Source organism: Halichoerus grypus, chromosome 10 (assembly GCF_964656455.1).
Source record: "Halichoerus grypus chromosome 10, mHalGry1.hap1.1, whole genome shotgun sequence".
NCBI classification, from domain to species: Eukaryota; Metazoa; Chordata; class Mammalia; order Carnivora; family Phocidae; genus Halichoerus; species Halichoerus grypus.
Window position 1 is genome coordinate 61,289,451 of NC_135721.1, and position 18,209 is coordinate 61,307,659.

Here is an 18,209-nt window from a genome sequence, read left to right on the forward strand (position 1 = left end):
AATAATCCTAGAGATCCAGGAGAGAGGGTTCATCTGGGTCAAACTCTTTCTCAAGGTTCAGTGAAGGAGAACAGGATCTTACTATAGACCAACAACAAGCTCTTGCAAATCCTATATAAATTTAAATCACTCATTTTTACAGAAAAGCCTGAATCCCCCCCAAAGAACACTAAAATGAAGAATTTTACAAAGTTAAACATCTTTTATGAATGAAGAGTGCATCTCTTAAATAATCGAATGAGTAAACCAATAGTCTCATATATCAGCTTGCTTAAAACAGGATCTAACTTGTAATACACCAAATTGAGCATGAGATCACCTTACGGTTTGGACTCAGTTGCAGATGTCATCAGAATTAAATTCTAACATTTGGGTCATACTGTATTATCTTTACCTTCTAGAGTTCACATAAACACTACCACCATCACAGTTGCTAACACTGATTAAATGTTTACTTTATATTAATTAAACCTCACCAGAATCTTATGAATTAAATGTTTTTATTATATCCATTTTTTTTTAAGATGAGGAACTGACCCCCACAGAGGTTGAAGTAACTTTTCCAATGCCAGCTGGAATCCTATCTTGGTAATAACTAGAGATCAATTCTTACTCTGGTGACACAGTAAATGCCTCAGGATTCTGCCCTTAAAACCTCATGGTAAAGTTTATTCCCTCTCTTCTCTCTGCTATCCATTTACCTAATATATCCATCCTGCCAATAAAAGACAAGAAAAACAAGATAAAGTCACAAGAAAATAATGAAGGAGAAATAGAAAAGAGATAATCATAGCTGAAAACTTAGCTTAAAAAAGTGAGTACAAATTTTAAGAAACTAAACAAAGGAGCATAGGGAAAAAGAGAAAGAGAGAGGGAGAGAGAGAAGCAAACCAAGAAACAGATTAACTATGGAGAACAAACTGATGGTTACCAGAGGGGAGGTGGGTGAGGGGATGGGTTAAATAGGTGATGGGGATTAAGGAGTGTACTTGTTATGATGAGCACTGGGTGTTGTATGGAAGTGTTGAATCATTAAACTGTACACCTGAAACTAATATTACATTGTATGTTAACTAACTGGAATTTAAATAAAAACTTAAAAAGAAAAAGTTAGTATGAATGACTTTTGAGTTTCCTAGCAGCACAGGCAAAAAGGAATTCACAATGGGTTACAAAATCTCCATTATCTAAAAAAGGAACACACCAGTTAGGCAAGAGACATTTCTTGTCTCGATCCTTAAATCCAACAGTATTTCTTGTATGTGTTTATTTTAGGGAAACTGAACCATATAATGATCAGACAGCAATTCCTCCAATGGTAAAGAAATATTCATCTGGATGTACTTAGGATTTTCCATTTAAAATGTGGTCAACAGCTCAGTGTTCCCTGGTATGAGACTGTTATACAGTTCACCATCATCTCAGCTTTTTTAAACAACTGTAAGAGTTGGCTAATGACTTAAAAACCATGACATGAACTTTTACAACTGTCACATAAGCTCAACAGAAATAAGACCTATTATATACTCTGTACAAATGGCCTATATCACATCTCTCTTAGAAGCAGAATATCTACATGAAATAAAATCTTGGCAAAAATTTCAACACAGCGCTTGCCCCGCAGCTCCAATTTATGTCCCTTCACAAGCAAATTGCCATGGGTTTTAACTAATGAAAAACCAGTTTGTTTTTAGAAAACATCCTCATTATCAGCTAATATAACAGAAATGACCAGGAAGAGCACGATTTAATATGGATTAAATGTGAATACAACTTAGAAGCTTTCTTCTTGTTGAATTAGATAATCAAAACTATTAAACAGTATTTCAAAATGCTTTTCATAATCCTGGGACCATTAATGTCATGTTCAAATCACTGTGGATTTTTGTTGTTGTTGTTGCTTTTACTATTCATAGGGATACAATGAGTCACTGGCACATTTCCAGTGCAAGATGCATTTGAATAATACATGACATGCCCTTTAGTTAGCATCATGATGCCAGATTTAAAACAAGGTAAGAAGTTTCCTCCATGTACACTTGCAGTGTTCAGCTGTTCATAATCTATAGCGTTAACAATTTATCATCAAACCCAGCGACTTGCTGCCAACTTATCAAAGTGGCCACTGGATGCATATGATCAAGTCTGAGCATCTGGCTCTCCTCTGTTCCTGACATTAGCACAGACAACAGAATCAGTGGACTATTGAATGCAATTACAGTAAGCGAGACAGACAATAAAGATTGATAGCGCCTTCTCTTTTTATCACACACAAAACTAGTGGGGGTTAAAGCTTTGCCTTGAGCTGCCTTCATTTAACAATGATTGAAAATATGCAATTGTGTTGGTAAAACACTGTAGCCTGTACCACTTCATTTACTGGACACATTATCAAATTAAATGAAAAGTGAACTGCCAAAAGCAACAGTTATTATATATTAATGATGAATATTTACTTAGCATTGTTCACAAATCATACAGAGAACAGAATCCTTCTTGTTATCTTCTTTGCAGGTTACAGCTGAGTAGGTTTAACATTTCTATGTTTACGTTAAGTCTTCTGTCTACAAACCTCTAAATACAGACTTGCACGATTGGTTTTGTGTCTATCCATGTGATTACAATGTGTAATTAATAAAATGCTCTAGTTGTAGATGAATCCTAATTATTGAAGAGCTTTCCCCCCCTTTATAACAGTCCCCATTCTTGTAGCTTTTTTTGTAGCAAGAGACACTTAGCCAGGGGTAGGTACTTTAACCAAAAGGTTAGGAACTTGAGCATCACTAAGATTCCAAAATATGAAATGTGAAGAAGACCCTCAAGATACAGACAAACCACAAATATATATTTTGTATTTTTCTCCAAAGATTTTTGTTTTAGTAGCTATGGCGGATATAACAGTTCACCCAAATCTGACCTCCAAAATAAGAAACACACAGGGGGCAGAAGGCAAAATGGGTCAGTATAGAACTATTGAGCAGACAAGGGAAAATGGATCCTGTCTCACGTTCATACGGAAGGAAATTGCATTCTAAGCGAATACCAGTAAATCTGGGAATACAAAAATAAGTGTCTCATTGTTAAGTGGACAAACATTTGGTGTGCATACTGGTGTGTCAGAAAGACTTGACGGCAGGCAGACATGATTGTTCAAAGTTATGTAGATTAATTCAAGGTTCTTTTAAAAATACACACATCTGGCCCTTCCTTTCCAACAACAGATATAGAAAAAGAAGGAGCTCATATATGAAGTGTAATCATGTCTCTTTCTAAGACTGCCATAGCCTGAAAAACTCTGCAACATATCCCAAACAAAAAGAAAAGAAGAGGTAAAAGAAGAGGTGGAAAACCAGTCATGGGCTTTCTAAAACCACCCCACTGCTTATTCTGTAAACAATTAAATACACACTCAGAAGTGTTGACTTTGGAATTAGAGCATCGACCATATGCAGTTAATACAAATAGCAGCATGAGGTATAGGATATTCAGCAAGTGTGGAAAACTCACCAAAGTAATAGCATCACCACAGTGGATTGAGAATCTGGAAGCCAAAAAGGAATGCTGAATCAGTATTCATGAATGTAAAGGAAACTATTAAATTCTCTAGAATTTACCTTCAAGCAAAATTTAAGTGAAATCACTCTTTCTAGGCATATTCAGATTCTAAGGTTCTCATAGCCTTTAAATCCTTTGGAGATGTGAAGCCTTTGGCAGTTACTCTGAAACCCAACTAACTGCTAGACTTATCTCAGGAGCTTCATAAAATGCTAACCCCTGGATCCCAATCTTTGGGATTTTCTTTTCAATACATTGTGGGTGGAACAGTAGTACTCACTATAGAATATCTGGCCAATAATATATGGAAAGCAGAAAGAAAACCTATCTCCTCTAAAGACCCTGTCTATGGTCTATCTTTTTATCCATGCATATATTTTTATCTATTAATATAAAAGTCAATCATATTTTCTAAAAGCAATAATATTTTCAATCACTTGGGCGGGGCCACTTCATAAAAATTTAAATGAAAAAGAAATATATATGTTGATGACTAAAAATCAACACACTCCATACAATACAAATAAGAACATGAAAGAATGCTCTTGCTATACCCTCAACAGCTACCCCTCACAGAGCTAATTACTATTAAATACAGATGTGTATTTACAGTCTCTTTAGGTATTCACTTGTAATTTATTTGTGTATGCATTTTTCATAATTAAAATTGGACTACACATACTGTTCTATAAATTAACTTTTTCACTTCATGTTATTCTGATTTATATCTAGATCTATCTAAAATTATCTATTTTTCAGGGTGCCTGGGTGGCACAGTCAGTTAAGCATCAGACTATTGGTTTCAGCTCAGGTCATGATTTCAGGGTCATGGGATCGAGCCCTGCACTGGGCGGAACCTGCTGGAGATTCTCTCTCCCCCTACCTCTGCCCCTCCTGCTTGCACTCTCTATCTCTAAAATAAATAAAATCTTTAGAAATAAATAAAATTATCTATTTTTATTATTTTTAATGGCTATATAGTATTCCATAGTATAAAATATCATAAATGTTTTAGCCTTTACCTTGTTTTCACTATTGTCCTAACATATTGGTTTTAAACATGCAAAAAAAAATATTTCTATGGACATCCTTATACTCTATCTTCATTTGTATGTGGTTTTTTGTAGTATAGAAATGGAATTTTTGCATAAAAGATATGTGAATTAAAAATTTTAATATATATATTGAAAAATTGCCCTTCCAAAGAGCTGTATCATTTTCTACTCTTACCTACAAAACGTACAAAATGGCCCATTTCTTCACAACTCATTGATGCTAAGTATTTTTCATAATTAAAAATTTTGCCGATTTAACATATTAAAAAGAGTATCTCAGGGCACCTGGGTGGCTCAGTTGGTTGGGCGTCTGTCTTCAGCTCAGGTCATGATCCCAGAATCCTGGGGTCGAGCCCCGAGTCGGGCTCCCTGCTCAGTGGGGAGAGTCTGCTTCTCCTTCTCCCTCTGCTGCCCCCCCGCTTATGCTCTCTCTCTCTGTAAAATAAGTAAATAAAATATTTTAAAAATAAAAGTATCTCATTTTTAATTTTTATTTTCAGCTTCATTTCGTATGTTTATTCGTCATTCTCATTTCTTCCATGAACTAACTTCCTGTTTATATCCTATACCCATTTTTGTATTGTCTGATTGATCTTTTTCTTGCTACTTTCTAAAAGCTTTTAACTTTGTATGTAATTTAAATCAGAGATTTTGTCTGTTCCTTAGAATGGTCTTTCCCAATTGACAATTATAAAAATCATCTCTTGTGCTATATTTTCATACTTTTACAGTTATGTACAGTATTAAAATACGTGTTTAAAAAAACTACAGGTGATTCTTATCATCATCCAGATACAGCAACTACTGCATTGATTGCAATGAAGCCTAAATAAATAGCCCAAATCGGTGGGTTTGAATCCTGGCAATCCTTTTTAAAAACTTCATTATTGATCTGTTAACTTGAGATAATATACCTATCTCGTAGGATTATGGAGATTAAATACGATAAAAAATATAAAGAGCCTAGCATGGTATCTCCCATAGAGAAAATGCTCAATAAACATCAGCTATTAGTATCCTTAGCATTATTATTTTAACATAGCTCCAACTCCTTGTTTTTGTATTCAATTCAAAGTGCCTTTCTACTTCCCAAGCTTCTCTCAAGACTAAGGGCTGTATCTTGAAGTAGATTTTCACATGGGACAATCCCCTTTATGAAGCCAAGGGCTCCTTAAGGAAATGCAACTTTAAAACAATAGATAACAATAGATATTTCCTTAGTTACTGGACTGTTTCTAAAGTAGTTGAGCCCTGAGGGCCTTAAGAATAAAGTGCTGGCTGATGCAAGTTGATTACAGTACGGCATATTGAGTACTGCTGGCAACACTTGACCTAATCCTAAGAACGTGTTTGGCACTTAACTACACATTTTACAAAGACTTGTGGGTAACCTCTGTCTGGCAGCCCAGTCCTGAATATCCTGTGGCCTCTGCTGTGTCTGGGACTCCCAGACTCAGGCTGAGCCTCTGTCCAGTGGACAAGGAGAGGGCCTGGTGGCTTGTCTCACTAAGAGACCAGAGGACACACAGCTGGTATGTGCCACTCATGCTTCACAGACTGAGCTTCTCCAGAGGAAAACAAGCCAGGCTCCTGGGGACAGTCAGGCTGCCAGAAACCCCAGCCCCTCTATTCCAATGTTCCTCTGACTCATTACTTTTTGACCAAGGATCCTTGGATCTTTGGAGGACAGGAGTTAACATTAAAGCCTACTTGTGTTTTATCTACACTTTGTGAATCCAACTCTCTATCAAAGTCCACTTAAACTAACAGAAAAAGAACTTGCACCTAGCTCCACCTCTAACAATCTATAATCGGAGGAAATTCAGGAAGGGTATTACATTCTGTCCAGCACCAGTGAACAGTGTAGCTTTCTGTGTCTGGGGTTATTGTTATTATTATTATTAGGTAAATAATATTTATTGAGCACTCTCTTAGTCTGCTAGGGCTACTATAACAACGTATCATAGACTGGGTGGCTTGATCAACAGAAATTTATTTCTCATAGTTCTGGAGGCTGGGAAGTCCAAGATCAAGGTGTGGGCAGAATCAGTGTCTGCTGAGGGCCCACTTTGCAGCTTGTAGATAGCTGCCTTTTGGCTGTGCCATATCGCTTTTCCTTGGTGGTGCTCCTAAAGAGATAAAAATCTCTCTTTTTCTCTTCTTGTAAGGGCACGAAGCTTAGCATGAGAGTCCCACTCTCATGATCTACTCTAAACCTAATTACTTCCCAAAGTCCTGCCTCTGAATACCATCACATTGGGGTTAGGGCTTTACCATATGAATTTGAGAAGCACATAAACATTCAGACCATAATTAGCATTTACTGTGAGCTTGGCACCATGCCACGCACTTTGCACATATCATCTCAATTAATCCTCCCAGCAATTCTTTGAAACAGTTCTACTTATTATCCACAATATACAGAGGCAGAATCAATCAAGGGAATAGTGTGGCTGAGCAACCTGTTCAACGTCAGAGTTAGTATGTGCGGAGCGGACTCGAAAACCTGCTTTCTTAGCCCCTGTGGTAAAACCGTCTGTCCTGCCACCATGCTATTCTAGGAGAAGAAAGAGATGACCTTCTCTTTTTAAAAAAATTCAGGCAAGATTTATTTGTTTTCTTAAATAAGCTTTTTTCTCTTTCCCCGACCCTCACTTCTTAAAACAACAAACACAACCACCTACATTAATTGTAATAAATCACCTTCAATCAGTTCTAAATAAACATACAGAAGAGAATGAAGGTTGGGGGGATGAATCTCTAAGTAAGTTAGCTGAGATGAATGGAAAAATATCATTCTACCAAATATTTTGGAAGTCCAGTTTTTAGAGGCTGAATTGTGTGCTCCCAAGTTCCTATGTTAAAGCCCTAACCCTCTCAGAATGTAATCATATTTGGAGATAATGTCTTTAAAGAAATGATTAAGTTAAAACCAGGACTTTAGGGTTAGCCCTAATCCAATGACTGGTGTCCTTATAGGAAGAGGAAATTTGGACACAAAGAGACACCAGACACATGCACATGCAGAGGGACAACTGTGTGAGGACACAGGGAGAAGACAGACATTTTGCAAGCCAAGGAGAGAGGCCTCAGAAGAAATCAACCCTGCTGACTAACCTGAATCTCAGACTTTCAGCCTCTAAAATTGTGAGAAAATAAGTCTCTGTTACTTAAGCCATCCAGTCTGGCATTTGGTTACGGCAGCCATAGAAAAATAATACACCAGTATTTTTGTCAAAGAAACGGGGTGGCGGTGGGGCGGGGGAGGGGAGCCAGAATGCAGGAGTCACCAGGAATTTTGCCCTTACTCGTGGTTTCTATACAGGCTACTAGTAATTTGCAAGAATTTTTTTAAGGGAATAAATTGGGAGTCTAAAGGGTACAAAGATAATCGTAGCCCTGAGGAAAATAACTATTTGCTCTTGAAAATACCTCTAATCAGGACTTTTAAAATTCCCTGTTCATAGATAGTCAGGTACCTTCTCCCTCTTTGTCTCTCCCTCTTCCTCTTAACATTTCATTCACCATCCCTATTGTGATTGGCCTGTGTCCTCCACAGGACAGGCATGCTGATTACGTATGAATACATCAACTATAGAGAAATGAGTGCAATAGAAACATGGCATGAGGTACTAACATCCAGTTCGGATTACATATTGGTTGAGTAGGACAAGTAGCAAGAAATCAACTAATTTCTGCTACGTGTGGTTTACCCACTCATATTACCTCATCACAGCCATGTCTCCTCTTTGCCATCAGTCAATGGGCTGGGAGCAAAATCAAACACTGACCTGAGCTGAAATGTACTCCCGATCACAGCCATGCTCCCCCAGGAGCTGTGGGATAACTGGCTTTATGCCAGGAGAAGTAAGCTTTCCCTCATTTCTGCTCACTAATAACCTTTCCTCTCTTTTGTTTGGATCTTAATGACCTAAGCCCTTCACAAGAGGTTCACCTCTTTTTTTTGGGGGGGGACATAAACCCAAAATGGCAGATAACCCCAAGAAATAAATATAATTTAGATGTAAAATAAAATCTATCTACTAGTGTGTGTATACATGAATGTGTATCTCACTGGCATGCACCAGATTGGACTAAATGGCAGGAATTTCCCAAGGGAAGATAACCTCCAGATACTGCTACAAAGGCTTTATTCCCCACACTCTGCAAATTATTTAATTTAAACACTGCTTGATATGACTCTCTGAGGAGAAGGGTGTTTTCCCAGATCCATTTTTAATTTGTTGGTGTGTATATATGCATGTGTGCATATAGAATTGACCTGACAAACGTATTCACTCCTTCAGAGAGTCTAAGCACAAGCTTCTGATTGCACAATCAGGGGCTTCAAGTTGCTGTCTAAAAGTAGGAAAATGATGAAATATACGTGTAATTTCTTCTCTTTTTTTGGTAAGAAAAAATAGGCAGAGGTTCAGCTGTTTATAAGCTAAGGCCCCCACCCTGGACATTTTCCATTTTCTTGGGAGACATTACTAAATATTTTTTAAAATCGTGTGCGTGTGTGTGTGTGCATGTGTGTGTGTGTGTACCTGCACCACGATTAATTTCTCACAGTAGAAAATGGTCACATTCATTGATGAATTTTACTAAAGCAGGAGAAGCAATGCAAAGATTAAAGAATCAGTTTTCATCAGCATTGGGTAGTGCTGTATCATGGGCCAGAGAGATAATTTATAGCATTCTTTTAATCTTTCTGCTCCTTCCACTAAGCTTACCTTCTACTGCTTTTCTACTACATATTAATAAGGGAAAGATACCCAGTGAAACAAAACCCTGAGTATCCTTTTATGTATTTTGCCAAACTTCACCCTGAAAAATCTTGCTTTTTAAAAGAGTTTATAGGTCCCATTAAAGGATTCAAATTAATTTCTCCCCTAGACAGAATTTCTTTACATAAGGTTCCACAGAAGGGCTAACCCTGCCACAAATGCAAACTTGGGCACATAGGGTCCACACTGGAGAGTCTTGTTATCTTGGCTAAATCAATTTAAAAGCAAATAAGCATTAGGTAATAATTTCAATATTAACTTACGCTTCTTACTTCTTCATCACAGCAAGCTAAAGTATGTGAACTCCCTTTCACCCTTCACCTAGGCTTCCTCTATTCTCTCCCTATGTGGTGCCCTCCACACACAAGTAAAGTGACCTCCTTCCTCCTACCAGCCTAGTTATTTATTGACATAAGCTTGCATTCTGGGGCATTATCAGCTTAATGCATAATTCAGACTCTCTCGGTTGTGGCCTGCACTTTTGCCTTATCCCCTGCATTCTGAATGAAAGATAAGGGGAAGTATTTCCAAAGTGGGCCCACAAAAGCACTCCCAAACATTAACATTGCCTCCTTCCCCTCCCTTGCATGTCAGCCCTCCCCCACCCCTCAGAAAACTGTGCACCTTGCAGCTCACACACAACACACCCACAAAGGTATCTTACTAAGAAGAAAACAAACCCAGAGATGGTCTTAAACTTACGCTGAGTGGGGACCCAAGAACCTTTGGGATGAAAGGGTCTTTAAAGTGAAAAAACCACAGTTATTACCTTAACAGTCACATTCTAGACTGGCAGCCAGATGTTTTCAGCAAAGCAATACTTTCAAATCTCTGTAATTCAAAAAAAGAAACACCAGCTTTAGAATTTTTTTTTCCCAGTGGGGCAGTGGAAGCTCTGTGTGTGGTGGAGTGGGAGAGAGGAGGGTGAATGGGAAGAGGGGGCAGATGGAAAAGGCTTCTTAACAAGAAAGAACCCAAAAGGAAGGGAGAGAGGAGGGCAGGGCAAAAGGGAAAGAGAAAGGATGAAGGGTTAGGGTATAAACTGATTAGGGGACAGGAAAGGGAGAGAGACAAAAGTTTGAGAGGGCTTCAAGATCAACTGTCTTAGGTTAATGCAGACAGAATCAATTCAGTAAAAGTGGCTCAAGTGATCTTTTTCCCATAGTGAATTGACTGCTTCTGATTGAATTGATTAAATTAACTAGTTATATTTTTTTTAATGATGTGTGAAGAGAGAAAATGAGTGCATAAGCCCACCTGCAAATACACAGAACCAGTAGCCTGTATGCTCGATTTGAACACATTAAAAACTTTACAAGCATAAAAAAATACACACACACACACACACACACACACACACACACTCTCATATGTATGTTTGCATATGCGTGTGTGTGGAACTGTTGAATTTTGTCAAAACTGCTGCTGCTGTCCCCCAGAATATTCGTAAGCATATACAATATACATACATACATATTCTGAGCTGTGTTCTTTCTATGGTCCAAAAATTATTTGTCTTTTTGGAAAGCAGTTTATCCTTGACAGAGTAAGTATGCTGTATAATGCATTCAGTACAATTTGTCAGCACCATTTTTAAAAGTAAGGTTCACCTCCCCTAATGTACTTTTGTCAAAGTCAGAATATATGATACTAAAAATCGTAAGGTCGCCAATATCATTGGACTTTTTACTAAATATGGGCTTCTAGTAGATGGCTTTTTACATGCATTTCGAGTCCACCAAGCAATAATTCCTCCTTTTTTATAAACATAAAGACATGAATTATTAAAAAATTAAAGACATTTAGAATAATGGTCCTCTATACGCAAAGTATTTATTTCAACTTTCATCATTCATAGTTTATTGCATTGATTTTTTTTCATCAGTTTACTTAGTATTAGGCTTCCACTGAACTCATCAATAAGAAATGAATTTTGGTAACTTTCAAATTCACTATATTACTTTTCCTTTTATTTGTAGTGAATTTTTCTTCTCTCCATGGTATTACTACAATAAGTCAGTCATTATTTCTTTATGTTTTCCCTTCTTTCTTTAGTATTTCATTTCCCTTTAGCACATCTTGTGATCACAAAGAAAACAGAGACACTTATTTCTTTTAACAGTTGAAATTGCTGCAAGTGATTTAGCTGTCATTTAATTTGATTCCTCTCTTCTGTCTGTGGAGAAATATGTTTAATGTACTGGAAATTATGTTAATAAGAAAAAGCATTATCTCATTTAATGAAACAAATATACAAATATTTCAAAATAAAATAAAGAGGCAATCTTCACTGAGAAAAAATGTCTCTTACGGTTTGCATAAAATAAACAAATGAGAAAAAAATCATGACTACATTGAAACACTGACAAAAATTATGCCTACATTCAAAAGGGGACAGGAGGCTTGGTAACTGAATTACCCTCAGTTTAATCAAATATTTTTTTGAAAAATATGGGCACATATTAAGGATCAAATTATTAATTATATTTCCAATTACTTAAAGAAAGATCACTTTATTTTTCTAGAATGGACACTGGGTTTTTGAAAAGTTTTCTTTGTATTTTTTCTCTTCTATTTCAATTGGTCTTTCAATGATTGCTATTGCTTGAATTAATAATTATCAGCAATCTCAATGAAAATATGACCCAACCCATGTAACTATAAGAAAGGTTAGAATTCCTTTGATTTTGCTAATCAAAACAGAGTCAATGAACTCATTCCAAAGCTTTTATATATTAAAATTTATCTAATGCACAAAAAGGTTAAATAAATATTGTTAGTGATTTGAGCAAAACTTGAAGCAATTATGTAATAAAAGCATGACCACAGTAACAGAAACACATAATTAGCAATTTAATTACTGGCATGAAGACAAGCTAAAGATGTCAATAAAAAAAAATCTTTAGTGACAAGCCGATTTTATTCTCTTTACTGCAATTTGTGAGAAATATTCACCACCTGATGAGCAAAACCATTTCTATACAAAATACCTACCCCTCCACACAGTAAAATACCCAATTTAAAATATTTCTAATTTCATATCACTGGCACAGTGAATCATTACATTTTCTCCCATTTAGATTAGCACTTTCTTTTCTCTGAAAATACAATATTTCCAGTCAGCAAGTAAAGAACATTGTGTTTTTTTAAATGAGTTAAAGTAGCAGGTGTTCTTTGTTTCGATTTCATTTTTTTTCCAGCTTCAATAATGTGCTTGACAGAAATGCTTCCCTGTATATGACATTCCAAATATCCTATCTTTTCTCATCTTCTAAGTTTCAGCTGAGAAGCACACATCAACCATGGATTGTTTTAAAAAGAGATAAATTACAACTATAGTAGAAGTAGTCAGGCTAATTGGATATTCCTCTAGGTCTGTCACAATTTCTTTTTCGTCCCTCGTATTTGTATTTAGAGTTTTAAGGTGGGAAGTAAAGGAATGATATGGTCCACCTTTATTTTTTCATCATGATCCCAACTTTCTGATTTTAAAACAGTTCTAAACTACTTACTTTAAAGTGTTCAATGAATGCTTACTACCTTATATGTCACTGGTATTTAACTAGTAGCAGAAAACAGATATCTCAAGATAGAACCATACTGAAAGAAGCTCCATCTTATGATAAAAAGTGAATCATCTTGGCTGGTGCTCAATAGCCACTTGCACAAGCCGGGTGCATGGAGTGAAATCCTGAAAGCCAGACTTGCTAAGAAATTTGGTCTATAAATACCCTTGGGGCATGATGGAATACACTTAAAAAATAAACTCCGGCCACTAAGAACATAACAAATAATAATTCTTAATAACACTGCCTTTTATAATTAACCTACTGACTCTAATCATTTTGACACATAGTTCTAATCAGATATCCTAATTAAATATTCAATTCTTGACAGAAGAGTATATAATACTCAAAGTTTCTAAGGAAATTGCAAATGTTTTAAAAGGTACATTTTACTTAGCTATAACTTAATAAATGCAGCGAAAGCAAATAATTGGGAGATGACTTTTTGAAACCTCTTGGCTAATGTACTGGTTACTACAACCATTCATTTCTTACATATATTTGGATTCGAGGTCCCTTATTTCCATAAAAATTCCCCTTTCCAGTGAGTTTTTGATCACTGTACATTATATTATATATCACCACCAGCTTCTAGGTTTCTGCTTTAGCCATAAACCTAAACTTACCTGGAATTTTTTTAAATGTCATCATCTAGGTTTGAAATTCTCTTTCCTTCTACAGGTACAAGTTGTCATTAATAAATATGTTAATTTACAAACGTCCATGGAAGATCGCCAATATTAGCCATTATGGAAGATAGTTAAGCAGTGGCACCTGCCTTTGTGAAGCTTACAGTCTAGTTAAGAAGATGGTGTGCCCAAATGTAATGCTGCCTCATAATTCAAGTGTAGTTATGATAAATACCAAACAGCTGATAAAATAAATACAAGAAGGTTCATAGAATAAAGGGAGCATAGTGTCTTTGTGGACAGACCCCCTTTATAAGTGAGTACCAGGGAGAGAATTTTATAAAGCTTTAAAATGCATATCTCATTTGAGCTAAAAGCTAAACAGCCCCTCATAGAGGTGAAGAAACTGACACTCAAAGAGGTTAATAATTTACCCAAGCAAACATGTATTCAAATGGGAACTCAATTATAGTTCTGTTAACTCTAAGTTCAGGGCATGAAGAACACATTTGAGATGGAGGAATGATCAAAGAAGTACATCAGGTAGAGAGGAATGGAAGGGATTTGTGAAACATGTGCGGGACAAAGGTGGTTTGCTTGCCTAGGGAGAGCAACAGGAACTGTGAGTGAAAGATTGGAAATAAAAAAGTTGGGAGCAACAGAAAATTGGAAATGTGTTCTCTAGGCAGTGAGGAATCTTTGGTAGTTTCTGAACAGAATGATGGCATGATGAATGCAGAATGAAGCATGAACTGAAAGAAAGAGATGAGAGAAAAGACAAAAAGTGAATGCTGTTGATTCTCCACTCAGACTCCTTTACCAGAGGGCAGCCATCCCCCAGCTGCTGGGAGTATTGGCTGCTAAAGCCCTTGGCTGCCCGCTTTTCTACAGAATTGTCCCCAACCTTGAGGATCCACTTCACTGGAGAGGTTAAAAGACCCTCTACGATCAACCCATACAAGGACTGCCTGAAATGGGAGATACAAAAGCCAGCTCCTTCATCTTAAGGGGCATCAACTTTGCAGGGCGAGCTGAAACTAGACTCTAGCTTATACCACATGCATCCTTGTCTCAGACTGTGCCTGTAAGGAACCTGACCAGAGAGGAGGCAGTGAGAGCCTGAACTATTTTCCTCTCTCTTGGGGGAAGAATGACTCATGATGTTAACAGGAGAGTGACAGCAGCTTTATCCAACTTATCCAGAAAATAATCGGTGCACAGGAAAAGCAACCAGAGCAAACATGAAGCCCATCTAGATGTGTTTTTGCTTTTCTGGGCTCTTTGGCTTTAATTGTTCAAAGAATGAAATTTGGATGGCGTTGCTGGGGAAAAGTTTATAACTCAACCACTCTAGTCTGCACGGGAGATACAATGAAGCCTCCACTTTGAGTGGAAATGGGGGAAAAAGAAAGGGGGGATACTATTTCATGATAGTAACCCACTAGAAACTTTGGCTTTCCCTGTCCAAATCTCAACTGAGTGTCGCACAGCTTAGTAAATCATTAACTTCCATTTCTCACAAAATGGGAAACGTTGGGTTGTCTGCAAAAAATACACTCTAAATTTAAATCTCTCCAAACTGTGGAATGAAAAAAGAAAAAGTAATATTTTATAATACTAAGAAACAAAAAAAATTAAGTTTTCTTCTTTAAATATAATAATCAGATTTCTTTTGCACCCCAACATAAATATGACAGTACCTTGTATTCTTATACAATGCGTTGATATTCTCAATTACACCATTTAGGGATATTAAGTATTATTTGTGTCTAGGTGAAATTTCTTATTCTCCTCTAAATGAAAAAAAAAAACAAAACAAAACACCCTGGTGCTATTTAGGATGATTATTTGCCACAGAAAGAAATGAACTTTCAGAGCATAAATTCTAAGATACCTCACAACAGTTCTATAATGAGGGAAGGAAGCACAGAGGGGAAGGGGGAGAGAAAAGAGAGGGACAGGGATGACCCAGGGGAGAATATGAAGATGTCATGACAAAACCACAAAACTTCATGAGCTAATATGGCTTGAATTTTCTTTTCTTCTTAATGAGAATCCTTCAGTTTTCATGAGAGATTTCTTTAAAACAATTGGGATCTGGGACGCCTGGGTGGCTCAGTCATTAAGCATCTGCCTTCTTCGGCTCAGGTCATGATCCCAGGATCCTGGGATTGAGCCCCACATCGGGCTCCCTGCTCAGCGGGAGGCCTGCTTCTCCCTCTCCTACTCCCCCTGTTCGTGTTCCCTCTCTTGTTGTCTCTCCCTCTGCCAAATAAATAAAATCTTTAAAAAAAATAAAATAAAACGATTGGGATCTAATATTCAATCTTTCTCCCTCTTTTCCTATATTGATAACTACCTGAGAGCCAATCTTCTTTTCCTATCATGGAGTGTGGTAACAAATGTATGCTCAGAACAAATGTCCTACTTGTGCAGTGGGATCAGATGATTGTTTGTAAAAATTAATAGAGATGTCAAAGAGAATGTTAAAACTCAACAACAGTGTTCTCAAACTTGAGCAAGCTTAACCTGGGGAGCCTGTGAAAATACAGATTCCTGGCCACACCTTTAGCATCTTGGATTCAGTAGATCTGAGGACAGGCCAGATATCTCTCAGTTTAGCAGGCACTATGTGTCATTCTGGTGCAGATGTCTGCAGACCAGACCTTGAAAGCCACTCCTCTAGTGATCTCATACTAGGCTCTGAACCTTCCTTATGTGTAGGATATAATCTCCCTTCTACAAAACCTCTTCTCTAGCCTAGATGCCTGGGTTATGGTGATGCTACTAAAGGAGAGACAGAATCTAAAAAGGGAAATTGAGTTTGTTTTGGTAGGGGAAGGGGGACTGGAGAAAATGAATTTGAAATTGGAAGGGTATAGTTTTAGGTACTGTAGGTTTGATTGCTCCTAAGTTACACACAAGGAATCACGAAATTCCTTGCTTTAAACAATGATGCCTATCTTGAAATATACTCCCATATGGAGGACCAGTCAACAGAATAAAAGACAACCCCTGAGCGTTGATGTTGCCCTTGAAATACAGCCACCAACTTCCCCTAAATAAATACTGTTCCTTAAATTAGATCATACTGTTTGGAGATTAAACTTAGTTGTCAGATCAGTTTTGAGAATGGAGTCTAATTATTTACAGTGATGTATTTAAAAATTGAGTAACCTTTGCCTAAATGCACAAAAAACAACACATTTGTTTCTGACTTGTTTTCTCTCAAAAAGAAATACTCAGAAAAACATATTTCACTTTCCTTTGGGATAAGGTAGTCCCTTTTTAGCATTATGTAGGACACATAATTGTGCATCAACAGGGATGCTCAGTTTCTCTTATTTCTCAGAGTTTCTTAAAATAAACATTAGAGGCCACTAAAATGAACCCCAATAGTAATGGCAATGATGAAAATGAAAGAGGCAAACCTTAACACATTTAAATGTAAAGACAAATTAATAGTAGCTGCTTCCCCAAAACACTATCTCTGGGGCAAGTATAATGAAACTGAAAACTCAAGGGGCTGGCATACTGTGGGTTGTGTGGAAAGAGGTACCATGGAGAAAGGTGCTTTTTTTTTCTTTATTGAATGTAATCCAACAAAGATTTGGCAGACTACATATTTAAAAGGTTGGGAATGCTTGCAGAAATTGATTCATTCACACTGTTGTGAATCATTTAGCACACACTTCAGAGAGTTTAGCATCTTAGTCTCTGCCTCCCACTTCCTAAGAAAGGCTGTTAATCAAAATGGAAGACTCGTAGAGGCAGCCTTGGGAATGGGACAAAAGGGTGAGAATGAAGGCGCACCATGTGGCACAATTTTCTCCTCTAAGGGCAGCTTGTCTTTTTTGTTTTTCTTTGAGGGTGGAATGTTTAATGCACCTAAATTAATATATAGATTCTCAGACAGGGGTCATGCTTTTGAATGGGCTTGAGTCAAAAAGTACACTGCCTATTTCACTTAAATGCAGCTCTTCTTCAAATTGTAAGATTATGAAGTAAAAAAGAGCATAATTATAAAATATCTAAATTAAATTACTTAAAAAGCCTCTGTATTTGTAAAAATCTTGTCATGATTACAAAAGAAAATTAAGTATCTTTCTTGAAAGAAAAAAATTTTATATGCCATCTTAACACATTTTTTAAAAATAATAAATTTACTAATCCAGTGATGGACTTTAGACCAGGACATTAGAAACAGACCATGCAAAAGCTGAAGTTCACACATATGCACATACATGAAACTAACAATTTAATAAAGTCAATAAAATTTGCTATATTTCTTTTATTTTCAAAATGCCAGTAAATTTACTAGTACTTTAAAAATAAAAGATGATAAATTACCAGTTACATAAAATGTAAAAGTGACAAATTGCTAATGGTTAGGATTGATAAATGATGTTTTCAAATAATTAACAAAAAAAAACATAGTAAAGAAAAAATACACAGAGTAAATATGTATTTACTTTCAGAAAGATGGACAAAAACAAATGTAAACATTTATAAAACCAAAGTAAGATGAGCAATAGCACTGGATGGGATCCAGAACTGTACTAACCACACCTCGCATCGAATTCCTCATCCACTATGCCACAGCCACTTTCACAA

At 36.7% G+C, this 18,209-nt stretch overlaps 1 long non-coding RNA gene across 16 annotated transcripts in view; it reads right to left on the reverse strand.

Annotated features, from left to right (window-relative positions):
• LOC118533483 (uncharacterized) overlaps window positions 1-18,209 on the reverse strand; it is a 595,288-nt gene that overhangs the window by 365,984 nt on the left and 211,095 nt on the right. For 10 of the 16 annotated variants that reach the window (XR_013441789.1, XR_013441794.1, XR_013441793.1 and 7 more), the window contains exons 2-3: window positions 10,170-10,231; window positions 3,508-3,541 (exon numbers count right to left, since the gene is read on the reverse strand). The exons of 2 other annotated variants lie outside the window; for them this stretch is intronic. This is a non-coding gene — a long non-coding RNA (uncharacterized LOC118533483). Of the gene's footprint in view, window positions 1-3,507; window positions 3,542-4,895; window positions 5,047-10,169; window positions 10,232-18,209 lie in introns of those variants that run through there. 4 more of the 16 variants (XR_013441787.1, XR_013441798.1, XR_013441796.1 and 1 more) reach the window with 1 other exon arrangement.